Here is a 12767-nt window from a genome sequence, read left to right as displayed (position 1 = left end):
CTTTGAGGGTGAAGTGATTGCTCCCTCTTATCTGCACTGGGTTTTGGTGATAAAAGACGACCCAAACTCAGATGAAGCCAGTTGTCTATAAGCTGTCTAAGAGAAATTGAGACTATAAAATATTTATGAAAGAAGGGTTATCTAGAAAGGTGAACATTAATCATAAAATTGGAATAAATAAAAACTGTTGCCAAGCATTTTTTCCATGAACTATTTATGGGTTGTATTTCCAATCACAACATAGAAAATGGCAAAGATAGGCCGAAACTATCCCTTCTTTAAGGACAGAGAAGGGGGAAATTGTCTCTGGAACTTTAACAAGAGCCAATCTGCAGAAAAGTGGGATCAATGTTTTAGATTGTAGCCAGTCTATGCATGTATTAGGTGGAGCTCTAGCCTAGCCACTGGATGACGTCCTCTAGTTTGCATCACTCATGGACCGTAATCATAGAGCCAAGGCCAGGAGGTCCAAGGAGCTGACAGCTCTTAGCAGTCTCTTTACCCTAGACAGTGATGGGCAAACTTTAAAGAGGGGGCCAAAGGAAAGGAAATGCTCCTGTCTGTCTGTTTCTAAGGCAACTCTTTCCAAGTTTCATTGTATTGTATCCCATTCATTGTACTCGTCAGATTAGGAATGATGTCACGTGGCTGGTAGAACATTTCAGGGGCCGCATCTGGCCCTCCACCATAGTTTGCCCATCACTGGTCTAGACCAAAGCATGGTAGCTGTTAACCGGTTTCTGTGGAACAAACAAAAGGTGATTGTGTTCAGGGACATCCATTTCTTTGTCTATGGCTTTGGAGTGTCACACCAAAACAGAACCAGTGATTCCATAAATCAAAAAACCATGTTTACTGTTTATTTTCAAAGAAAATTATCCTTTCAAAGAGCTATCCCAGGAATTTTTTCCTCTCTGGCATTTTTCTCCCCTGAGGTCTATTGGCTCCCGCTGTATTTCCAACTTCTGCCTTTGGAGTCATGTTACAGTTGTATAAAGAAGATTGTACAGTATTAAAGTGACATGAAAAGACACTGAGCTATTGCCTGATTTTTTACAGCGTTTTCCCCCTTCAGGACTTCTGTCTGCAGCAGCTTGAATGCTGTGTATTTACATTATATGCAAAGTTAAGAGACCTTGCCTTGAGTTCTCAGACTCCCCTGGGGACGTTGCTATTATCCTTATTCAGAAGAAGATGCCCACAGAGTGTAGGTATCCATCTCTCCAGGTTCTGATCCTTTGGGGGTGGGACTGAAGAGGAGGAGACAGCAAAAAAGACCTGAGTTTCAGCTCTCTTCCCCTCCCACTAAAACCTGGAGCCTGCAGGGGACAGTACAATTCCTAGCTTTTGTTCTGCTCCCAGACACATAAGCTTCTTGAGGATAGGCCGCCCTATTATTTCAGTTGCTCATCCATCCTCAGTGCCTTCATATATGTGCTTAATAAATAGTCGTATGCCATTCAGATTTTAAGTGTCTGGACCTTAAAACATACACATCATGGACTTTTCCATTGTTTGAATCAGCAATTCCATTTAAGATCACCAGAAATGCAAGTAACATCCAGCGGGACTTCAGAAGATAGACCTCACAGCTACAGAAAGGGTTGCTTCTGTAAAACCAGTAGGCATCTATCTGCCAATAATTGCACTTTTTTTAGAGAGTGAGGTTCTAGAAAGGGGTTAGTTTTTTCTTTTAAACCCTGACCTTTCATCTTAGAATCAATAACCATGTATTGATTCCAAGACAGAAGAGTGGTAAGGGCTAGGCTATGGGGGTTAGGTTAGGTGACTTGCCCAGGATCACACAACTGGGAAATGTCTGAGGCCAAATTTGAACCCAAAGACCACCCATCTCTAGGCCTGGCTCTTGATCCACTGAGCCACCTAGCTGCCCCAGATAGTTGTCTCAATGGATAAAAGCAGATCATTTTTAAAGTAGAAATGAGGGGGCAGCTGGGTAGCTCAGTGGATTGTGAGCCAGACCTAGAGACAGGAGGTCCTAGGTTCAAATCTGACCTCAGACACCTCCCAGTTGTGTGATTCTGGGCAAGTCACTTGACCCCCATTGCCTATCCTTACCACTCTTCTGCCTTGGAGCCAATACACAGTGTTGACTCCAAGACGGAAGATAAGGGTTTAGAAATAAAATAAAATGAAATAAAATATTAAGAAGTAGAAATGAAAAATTTTCCTTTTGACCAGAGAGAAATCTGTCTAGAGTCACTGGCTTCCTTATTGACTTTTAGTTTCCTTTTGGCCAAGGTGATGGGAACCACCCTACTGCGGAGTATAGGTTTGAGGTCAAAGAAGCAAACCAAATTGGCAGAGACCTTGAGAGATCTCAAAGTCTAGCCCTCATAATTCACAGATGAGGAAATTGAGGCCCAGAAAAGGTAAGGGACTTTTCCCAAGATCTTGCATAGTAAGTTTGAGAGATTTCCAATGGAGGGGAGTCAGCCGCCTCCAAATCTCATTACAGGGCTATTCAGGAACTCCTCACCGAATGTGGTTACTTTAGGAAATCTGTGGGGATGAAACATGAAAAGGTAAGACAAAGATGACAGAGCTCACAGCTTGCCATCGCTACTGTGACTTCCAGTTTATGCCTTAAGTCAGAGGAGCAAGTACCCCCACCTGTCCATTCTGGTCACTGCTCATAAGGAACATTGGATCTTTTTGTTTGTGTTTTTTGCAGGAAAAGTGGCCAGTCCTAAGGCCAACATGCTCCTTTCTCAGAAAAAGAAATCTCTTTCTATTCTGAATGTTCCCATGGTAGGCTGCATTTTCCCAAAGCCAGTTTACTCTTCTGAAAACCTTTTCTCTCTCCCTCTGTCTTTCTCCAAAAGCCAAATATTAAGATCTAAAAGACGTTCAGCTAGCATTTTGGAAGAGTGTCAGCCTCTCAGTAAAGGGAGAAAAAGTAGCTACTTGGATTTCAGTGGTCCCAGGAAATAATGCTGTTGAACTGCCTTAATTAACTGAGAAATCGTTGATAACTGTAGGAGGGATACCATCAACTTTGTCATATATATAATAATGTTTAATTTTCTGATTGAAGCTTTCAGTGATAAGAAATTCAGGTGGCTGGATGTAGCTGCCAGGCTATTGTTTTCAGAATTAGCCTCCATGACATCTCAAACCTTCCTAAATCCACCTGGAGGTCTCTAACCTAATAAAAGCTAATTCTTGCTAACTGCCCAGGGCAGTCTGCACTGTCTTCAGATCTTTTCTGGTCCCAAGGGCCAGCTAGTAATGCCAAGACTGGTGCCTTTTTGTGTGTGTGCCATGCATGTGACTTCTAAGAGCATCCCTAAGAGGTCACAAAACCACTTAATTGTTGAAACATGGGGAATGAACCAACTCGAACTACCAGCCAATTGCTTCCAAAGCTATTGAACACAAAACGTTATTTGTGAATCAAATAGTGTAATTCAAATGATGGAAAATACACTCTATAATCCACTTGGGACCAAGGTACTTCGTGAAGGGCAAATCTAAGCCAGCTGCCGAGTAACAGTAGTGAAACCTCCTGCGTTGTCTTGGAGAATATCCAGGCAGCTTTTGATGTCCCTAGTCACCAACCAACTGCACCAAAGGGCTAACTCCTAACAGCCCACTCCACTGCTGCTTGGAGGGAGCTGATGGGTTCTGAGGTTAGCCAGAGGTTCATGCCAAAGGCGATCCCCATTCAAGCAGGTGTTGCTGTCCCTGCTCTGGAGGGCAAACAAATGGAAGGATAAAGGAAAGAAAGGGATAAAAAAATGAGATGAGAGCGATGAAAGAAAATGGTGTTAAAGAGAGAACACCAGGACAGGCAAATACTGCACTACAGGTTCATCGAGTGCCTGTCGAATTACTGAATTGCACCTAACTTTGGAATGGGGTCTGGGATTGAAGTCTGATGTAGGAGAATGTTAAGGGTCGAAGTGCCAGATTTGTCTAAGTGGAAGCTTTTGCTTTTGGGTAATGAACCAGCATGCCTGACTCATCTTGGCCCTTTCCGTGGTAGGCAAAAATGAAAAACTGGGGGTGGGAGGGTAACTCGTCGACAAATGACTAAACAAATTGTGGCCCATAATGGCCTATTATCGTGCCATGAGAAATGCCGAAATGGTCTGTTTCAGAGAAAACTGGGAGACCTCTTTGAACTAATGGCAGATGAGAGCAAAGTGAGCAGAACCGAAAACGATTTAACCAATGGCAACATTATGGAAGGGGAAAAAACCTTTGAAAGACTTTAGATCTCTGATCAACCAAATAATAAACTGCCAGAAAAAAAGAATGAAGATAAAAGACGCCACCTGCTTCTTGCGGGAGAGGTGATGAACTTTAAAATGCAAAGAGATAACATTTTTCAACATGGACAATGTGGGATTCACTTTTGCTGGACTACAAGTGTGTGTATTGAGGGCTTTATTTTTATTTATTTTTTTTTTTTGGTTTGGTTTGGTTTTTGCTCAGTGGGGGTGAACAGAAAGAGAAAAAAAATAAGACTGATAAGGAGGAATAAAAAGAGAGGATTGATGTGCAGGAGTGAGGGCTTGTTGGCCATTCAGTAACATCAACTTGCAGTGAGCTCAGTTGGCACTGTTGCAAGACTTTTTCCTAAATCTTTAGTAGCATATTGTGGTTGGACAACTGGAGACAGGATTAGAGAGCAAAGGATGCAAGAGGACAGGATAGAGTACAATTGACCTGGTCAAACAGGATAAGACTGAAAGTAGGAAAAAATGGTCAAAATTACAGCAGTGGTTTTTTGTAGTAGCAAAGAACCCCAAAAAATAAAATATGTGCCTGTCATTTAGAGAATGGTTACATAAATCAGGGAGGGGAGAGAATATAATTAAGTCATTTTGCAAGCCTTAAAGTGCTGTTTATAAATATTAGCTGTTATTACCCCTAGTCCTACTTTAGATGACCAAGAATTGCAGCTAAATTCAGCAGAAGTGTCTCCTCCTGAGTTAGCCACGTTGTAAAGAACTTTAAATGTCAAAAAGAGCATTTTATATTTGATCCTGAAGGTAACAGCCACTGGAGTTTATTGAGTAGTGGAAGGGGAATGACAAAGTCAGACATGGCTGTAGAAAAATCCCTGGTAGCTGAGTGAAGAATGGATTGGAGTGGAGAGAGATGAGGTAGGAAGAAAGATCAGAAAGATATTCCAGTGGTCAAGGGATGAGGTGATGAGGGTATAAGAGTTGTATGACTAGAGAGGAGATACACACAGCCACACCAGATCTTAAAGTAGAAACAAGACTTGACACTGAGTTGTGGAGTGGGTGCCAGTGAAGATTTAAGGATGACACCAACGTTGTGAGCCTGGGTAAGTGGGAAGATAGCAGTGCCTTGAAAGTAATAGGGAATGGAGCAGTTGGGTGACTCGGTGGATAGAATGCCTGGGTTGGAATCAGGAGGACATGGGTTCAAATGTGACTTAGGGGCTTCCTAGTCCTGTGACCTTGGACAAGTCACTTGACCCCAATTGCCTAGCCCAGTGATGGGCAACCTTTTGAGCTCGATGTGTCAAAATTCTCCAAAACAAAACAAGCATAACTCAGGTGGTGTGTCACTTGGAGAAAAAAAAACATAATTTCGTGATATTTGTAGTTTAAATAATGTATAATTGTAATATATAACTTTAATAAACCAAAATAGGTAAATATAAGTAGAATTGTTGTCTATAGTGCACAGAGTGTCTACACCACACTACAGCAAATGTCTTATCCTCAGTGTGTGGCCCCACGTGGCCGTGTGTCATTGAAAATGGCTACATGAAGGTTTGCCATCACCGGCCTAGCCCTTGGCATTCTTTTTGCTTGGAACTGATACTTGTATTGATCCTAAAACAGAAGGTAAGGGTTAAAAAAGATGAAAGATTAGGGCAGCTTGGAGGAGTGGATGTTTGAAGGAAAATATAAGTTCCATCTTGGACATGTTGAGTTTAAGATGCCAATGGGACATCCAGTTGGAGGTGGCCAAAAGGCAGTTAGTTGGTGATGTGAGATTGATGCTCAGCAGAGTCACTAAGGCTAGATATGTAGATCTAGGAATCATCTGTATAGAGAGGAAATAAGAAGTGCCAGGATAGAACTGTGGGGAACATTTCGTGGGCATGACCCAAATGAAGATACAGAAAAAGAAGCTGAGGAAGAATGGGCACACAGGAGAGAGCAGACTTGGGAAAACCTAGAGAATATTCAGGCAACAGGCTACAGAAGGATGAGGACTTGGAAAGGCCATTAGGTTTGGTCATTATGAGCTTGCAGTTAACTTTAGAGAAAGCCATTTCAGTTAAATGATGAGATCCAAAGCTGGATGGCAGAGTTAAGAGTTAGAGAAAAAGTGATGGTGCCCTTCTCAGTTTTATGCAAGAAGGGGAGGAGAAATCTATGATGACAAAAGTAGACAAAGATGGCTGATCATGAGGGTTTTTTTAAAGATGGGAGAGGCATAGACTTTTTTGTAGGGAATAGCAGGAAGGGGGAGCCAAAAGAGGACAATCTGCTTCCAGCTCTGAAGGGGTAAGACTAAGGATGTGTGTCATGGAGTTTGCTTTTGCAAGAAGCAGGCTGAATCAGGGTGAAGGATGTAGTGGGGGAGTATATTTGAGTGATGGAAGAAGAGAAAAAAAGAAAGGGGAGCTCTTCCTTTCCAGGGAAGTATGAAGCAGGGTCTTCAACTGAAAAAATCCAGGGTGGGGAGTGCTGTGAGAGTCTTGAAGAGGGACCATAATGTTTAGAACAGCCACTGTGATGAGTGGAATAATAAATCAATTAGGGAGATGTCAAAGAATTGCCATATTGCAGTGAGGGCCCAGTTGAGAATATGCAACATAAATTTATAGTGGACCCAGTCAGCACAATTTCATGATTAAGTTTACCTTCAATGTCAATAGAAGTGAAGAAGGCAGAAGGTGGGAGCCATCTAAGATTTAGTATTTGGAAGGGTATGATCAGTGAAAATGGGCAAGAGACTACAGCATGGAGCAGAGTTGTCAAACTCACCTAACCTAAAATGAAAACAATTGGGAAATGTTTGTAAAATAAAAATATATACAATACAATGATGGCATTAATTTGTGGTTTTATAAGTCAATAGGAGATTGGGGTAGGTTCTACTTGAGTTTGACACCACTGGTGAAGGGGAAAGAATAAAGTTGAAATGATTCATCAAAGAGTGAGATGGGAAAAGGATGAGAGAGTGGCCAGTGTAGAAGTAAAAGAATTCAGGAGTTGGAAATATTGACCATCACAGTGGGGAGGAAGAGAAGGGTTAGGGGCCACAGAGCATAAGGAAAGATGGAATGATAAAATAGTAGAGAAAAGAATTAGGGATGCCTGTTCCTCAATCTCTTTTGCTAAATTATTCTTCACATCCCAGCCCCCGATTGTTTGAACTCCTGGGGACCCTGTCCTGGGCCTTCTCTATGTAGAGGCTTTCTCTTTCAGCTCTCATCATCTTCCATGAGTTTAATCAAAATGACTTTGCAGATGAATCTCAAATCTTGATATCCACCCATTCCTTATCTCTCTGTTGAGCTCCAGAATTCCCGTTTTTTATCATGCAAAACACACTTTTATATTGGTCATTGTTGTAAGAGCAAAGTCATACATAACCCAAACCCCCAAATAAAACCAAAAATACGATAATGTGAAAGACAGCTCCAACAGTTCTTTCTCTGGGAATTCCCACTTGTTTGGTGTTGTGAAGATAGAATTAACTCTCCCTTTGTCTATTTTTAACTAATGAAATCAAGAACTTAAAGTATCCCTACTTAGTACCTAACTAGCCATTAAGTAAGAGAGCTCACATGTCATTAGTTCACAAACCCAAAGGCCACAAGCACTGACTTTTTTGGGCAGTGCTAGGGAAATTGGGAGGCTGCTATTGGTTCCTGTGAAGAGGGGGAGAGAGAGGAAATGACATGGAAAAAGGACTATAAAAAAGGCAATTTCGAAGGACAAGATGCTCTCTTGGCTTCCTTGGTTCTTTGGCAAGGAGACCCTCTCTTGGTTGGTGCTTCATTGGACACTCTTCATCATGAGCTCTGGAGACAGTCACCTTTTCTTGGAATCTTCTGTACTGGAGCTTTCTGCTCTGGAGAAGCTTGCTGGGTGAGTGACTGGAGCTGAAGGAAGAGGCTTGCGTTTGTGGACTCCTGGCTGAAGACACCACCAGGACTTCTAGGTGGAGATCAGACTTGAGGGAGCCCCTACCAGGGGCTGAGCTGGACTTCACCAGAGCATCACTTAGGGCAGTAAGCTAGACAAGGCTCTGTCTCCTTCCTACATTTCCCACTTTCAATATCTCTACCTTGTAAAATAAAAGCTGTTAACAATCATTTTTGACTTAAGGGCTAATATTTTATAAATGGCGACCACAATCTCACTTTTATAACTCTCATATTGAGTCAAACCTAATTTTAATTCTTATAGTGTTTCAGTTGGATGTCCCATACATTTCCAACTCATGGAGTTCAAAACAGGAAAAAATCTGGGAGCAGCTAGGTGGCTCCATGAACTGAGAGCTTGGTCTAGAGATGGGAAATCCTGGGTTCAAATGTGACCTCAGACACTTCCTAGCAGTGTAACTCTGGGCAAGTCACTTAATCTCCATTGCCCAGCCCTTATCACTCTTCTGCTTCAGAACTGATACACGGTATTGAATATGCGATGGAAGGTAAGGGTGTAAAAAAAATAAAACAACAGAAAAAAACTTTCTCCCCAGCTTGATCCCATTACTTACTCCTCTTCTCAATGTGTCATCCTTCTAGTAATTCAGGTGTGCGACCTAGCCCTACCCCCAAGAATGGGCTGCCAACTTGCTCATTGTACCTCCATAACAGCCCTCGCATCCATCCCCTTCTCTCCACTCCCATGGCCATTTATCCCAGGTCAGGCTTCTCATCATTTCTCACCTGTGTCATGACAAAAGTCTCCTAATTGGCTGCTTTGACTCCTGCCTCTCCCCTCTCCAATCTACTATTCAGGCTGCCAAGTTATGTCAGTCCCCTATTCAAAAAGCTCCAACGGATACCTATTATTTCTAGGATAAAATACAAACCCCTCCATTGGGCATTTAGGGTTTCAGTCATGTCCTACTCTCTGTGACTCCTGTTTGGGATTTTCTTGGTGAAAGTACTGGAGGGGTTTATTTCCTTCTCTAGATCATTTTACTGATGGGGAAACTGAGGCAAACAAGATTAAGTGACTTAACCAGGGTCACACAGCTAGTAAATGTCAGAGGCCAAATTTGAACTCCAAAAGATATCAACCTGACTCCAGGCTGGACACTATCCATCTGGACACTCAGCTATCGCATATTCATGTCCCCCCCCCCCAACATACCTTAAGATCTAGGCAAGAGAAGTGTGGCATACCATATAAAAAGCCTCTTGTATTTATCTGGTATTTACTTAAAAGTCTACATGTAGAAGGCAGTTAGGTGGCTCAGGGGCTTGAGAGCCAGACCTAGAGATGGGAGGTCCTGGGTTCAAATTTGACCTCAGGTACTTCCCAGCTGTATGACCCTGGGTAAGTCACTTAACCCCCATTGCCTAGCCCTTACCACTCTTCTGCTTCGAAAGCCACACGCAGTATTGATTCTAAGACAGAAGGTAAAGGGTTTAAAAAAAAAGTCTACGTCATCTATTTTGTTTCTTTGTATTCCTAGGGTGTCACTCCATTTCTGGCACATATTAATAAATGCTTAATAAGTAGCAAATCCTCTTTCCCTCCCTCGGGCGTGCTGAAAAGCACTGGCAAGCCCCGCTGGCTTATCTTCTTTGTGGATCATTCTAGCCTGGGACTGAAGGAAGAAAGACAAAAATAAGGAACCTTACTTAGAGCAGAAACCTTTGAAGCTAATCCTAGGAAGGATTGCACTCGGGCATTTTTGTGTGTGTCAGAATTGTGAGGGTCCTTGGTCTCCAGTGAAGAAGCAGCTGGGTGCTTCAGTGGATAGAACGCTCAGGCTAGAGTCAGGAAGATTATCTGAGTTCAAATGGAGCCTCAGCTGTGTGACCCTGGACAAGACACTTAACCTGTCTTCCTCAGTTTCCCCAGCTGCAAAATGGCAATAACAGTGTTGTGAGAGAATTCTTCTAAAGCACTTATTCCAGCGCCTGGCACATTGCTTCTTCCTGCCTTGTTCTCCCTGGGTTACATGGGGTCTCACTGCCTCGGGGGACAATGGGAGCTGAACGCAGCCTCGGAGGGAAGGGTGCCCCCTTTCCCTTCCATCCACCATTATCAGCAAAATCATGGAAACATCTATTCAGTGAACACACAGAATGTAGTTAGGGAAGACAGACACAACACAGAGAGGCCAGACATTCGCCCTCTGTGCCTGTGAATGGGCCTGGCTATGGAATTTGGTAGGCTTTGCCCCCTCGGTTGCCCTCATTTATCACTGACTCCTTCAGCTTCAGTGAACCCCCTCTGCAGATCGCTGTCTGTATCCCCGGTTCTTCACTCCCTTTTCTTACACAGACCTCAAAACCCACATTTTCAACTTCCTGCTGAATAGTGGGGCGGAATGGCAAGTAGGCTGAACTTATCCCTGGATGTGAGTTCAAATCCTTGTTCAGCTGTGCAACGACAACAGAAAAGACTTTGGGTTTAAGTTCTGTCTTCCATAAACTGAAGCTGCCCTCTCTGGCCCCTTCCAGCCCGGCAGTAATGATCCTCTGATCTCCACTTAGTACAGGGTAGTGTGGATGGAGAACTGGGAGCTCTATGACCTCCAGCTCAACATATCATCCGGTTATTTGTTTATCAGTCATTTCAGTTGTGTCCAAGTCTTTATTGGTCAGAAGGTTAAGACGTCCCCACCGGTGTTGCTTCTAGCCCAGCCCTCACAGCCATTATGTAGGAGAGAAAATCCTGGAGAAGGAAGCAACCATCTCCCATGGACATCTCCCATGGACTGCCACCGCCAGGACAGATAAACACACCTCGATAAAGTGGCCGGAAAGTGGGGAGGGAGCTGGTTCCAGACAAGCCAAACCATGAGCACCATTTTGACCACCATCTCCCCATGGCTCCTGATGGAGATAGCTAAGGGTAGGGCAGTGTTTCTAGTCCCCAGAACCCAGCTATCATCACAGGAAGCAACCTTCTGCCTTCTAAAGACCCAGAAAGGAAAAGTCTTGCCATCAAAGACCTTGTTGCTACTTTCGAATTGTTGTTCAGTTGTGTCCCACTCTTCCTGACCCTATTTGGGGTTTTCGTGGCAAAGATATTGGAGTGGCTTGCCATTTCCTTCTTCATCTCATTTTGAGACTGAAGTAAACAGGATTAAGTGACTGGTCCAGGGTCATACAGCTGGTAAGTGTCTGAGGCCAGATAGAAACTCATGATGATGAGTCTCCTTGATTCCAAGGCCAGTGCTCTATCCTCTGTGCCACCTAGCTGCCCTGTGCCAATATACTTTCAAATGGTTTGGTGGAAATGCCATTCCCATCTATTCTGCTGCTGCACCCTAAGAGCTGTGGGACCTTTCCATCTGGCTTGCCGCTGAAATCTTCTACCTGAGCCATCTCCCCCACTGAAATACAAACTCCTTGAGGGCAGGAACTGCTACTTTTCTATGTGGGTCCCCATCACTTTGTACACACTAAGTGCTTAATGCTTTTTTCATTCAATCATTGATAGAGCTGGGAGGAACTCCAGAAGCTGTCTAGTCCAACCTCATTTATTTAATTTTTTAAAAGAAAAAAGTCCAAAATAAGGCACCTTGCCCAAACAAATGCTAGAGGAAGAATTTGAACCCAGAATCTGACTCCAGAGATAAAATTCTTTCTATTTTACCAGGTGGTGCAATGGATAGAGTGGCGGAAAGACTTATCTTCATCTCACACTTGTGTGATCCTGGATAAGTCATTTAACCCTGTTTGCCTCAGTTTCCTCAGATGTAAAATGAGCTGGAGAAGGAAATGATAAACTAGTATCTTTGTCAAGAAGACCTCAAATGAGGTCGTGAAGAGTCAGATGTGACTGAAATAACTGACAACCAAGCATTCTGAGGTTTAGAATGCTTCCACGTCTGTCTTGAGCTCGGGGACCCTGCTTGAGTTAATTAATAACAGCTAGCATTTATTTATGTTTGTTATAAGGATTGCGGAAAGCCCAAGTCCACTTTCTCTCTTCCCATCAAAATGATTCCTTGGGTCTTATCGCGCAGTGGGACTTGAAAAGCTCAGGGGGAGCCTGCCTTACCTAAATGTGTGACCCCCGCCCCAGGCCTAACAAGGAGCTTAGCGCCAAAACAGGCACGAAAATGATCGTGGGCACCCGTGCGCTTACCTAACCTACTCTTGGCCTCAGAGAAGCGACTTCAGCCCTCTGTCCGCAGGACCCCAGCACAATGACCCTAGGTGGTTCCACAAGCTTTCCTTGTCCGGGGGAGAGGAAGGGCTGAAGGGAGCTAGGGCAGGGGACAATGGTGAACAAACGCTGGAGACCCGAGCTTGGCGGCCCCGGGCGAAAGCTGAGGCGATGGGGCGGGCTGGGAGATGGGATTGGGGTGACCGGCCCCAGATCATGCTCTGTTATCGATTCAGAGTCTCTAGCCTCTTTTCAGAAATCATTAGGTAGCTCAATTTGTCTCTCAACCTCCCTCTCACCCAGCAGATAGCAGATAGCAGAAGCAGCAGCAGGAGGGCCCCGGCGCCCCCCGCCCCCGCCCCCTTCCTTCTTCTCTTTGGTTGCCTTGGGAGGGCGGCTGCAGAGCCCGGAGGTGACGGTTACAATGACCAGGCCCTGCCT

The sequence above is a fragment of the Gracilinanus agilis genome, chromosome 4 (assembly GCF_016433145.1).
Source record: "Gracilinanus agilis isolate LMUSP501 chromosome 4, AgileGrace, whole genome shotgun sequence".
In the NCBI taxonomy this organism is placed as follows: domain Eukaryota; kingdom Metazoa; phylum Chordata; class Mammalia; order Didelphimorphia; family Didelphidae; genus Gracilinanus; species Gracilinanus agilis.
The sequence above is the reverse complement of the archived record's forward strand: the minus strand, read 5'-3'. Positions refer to the sequence as shown.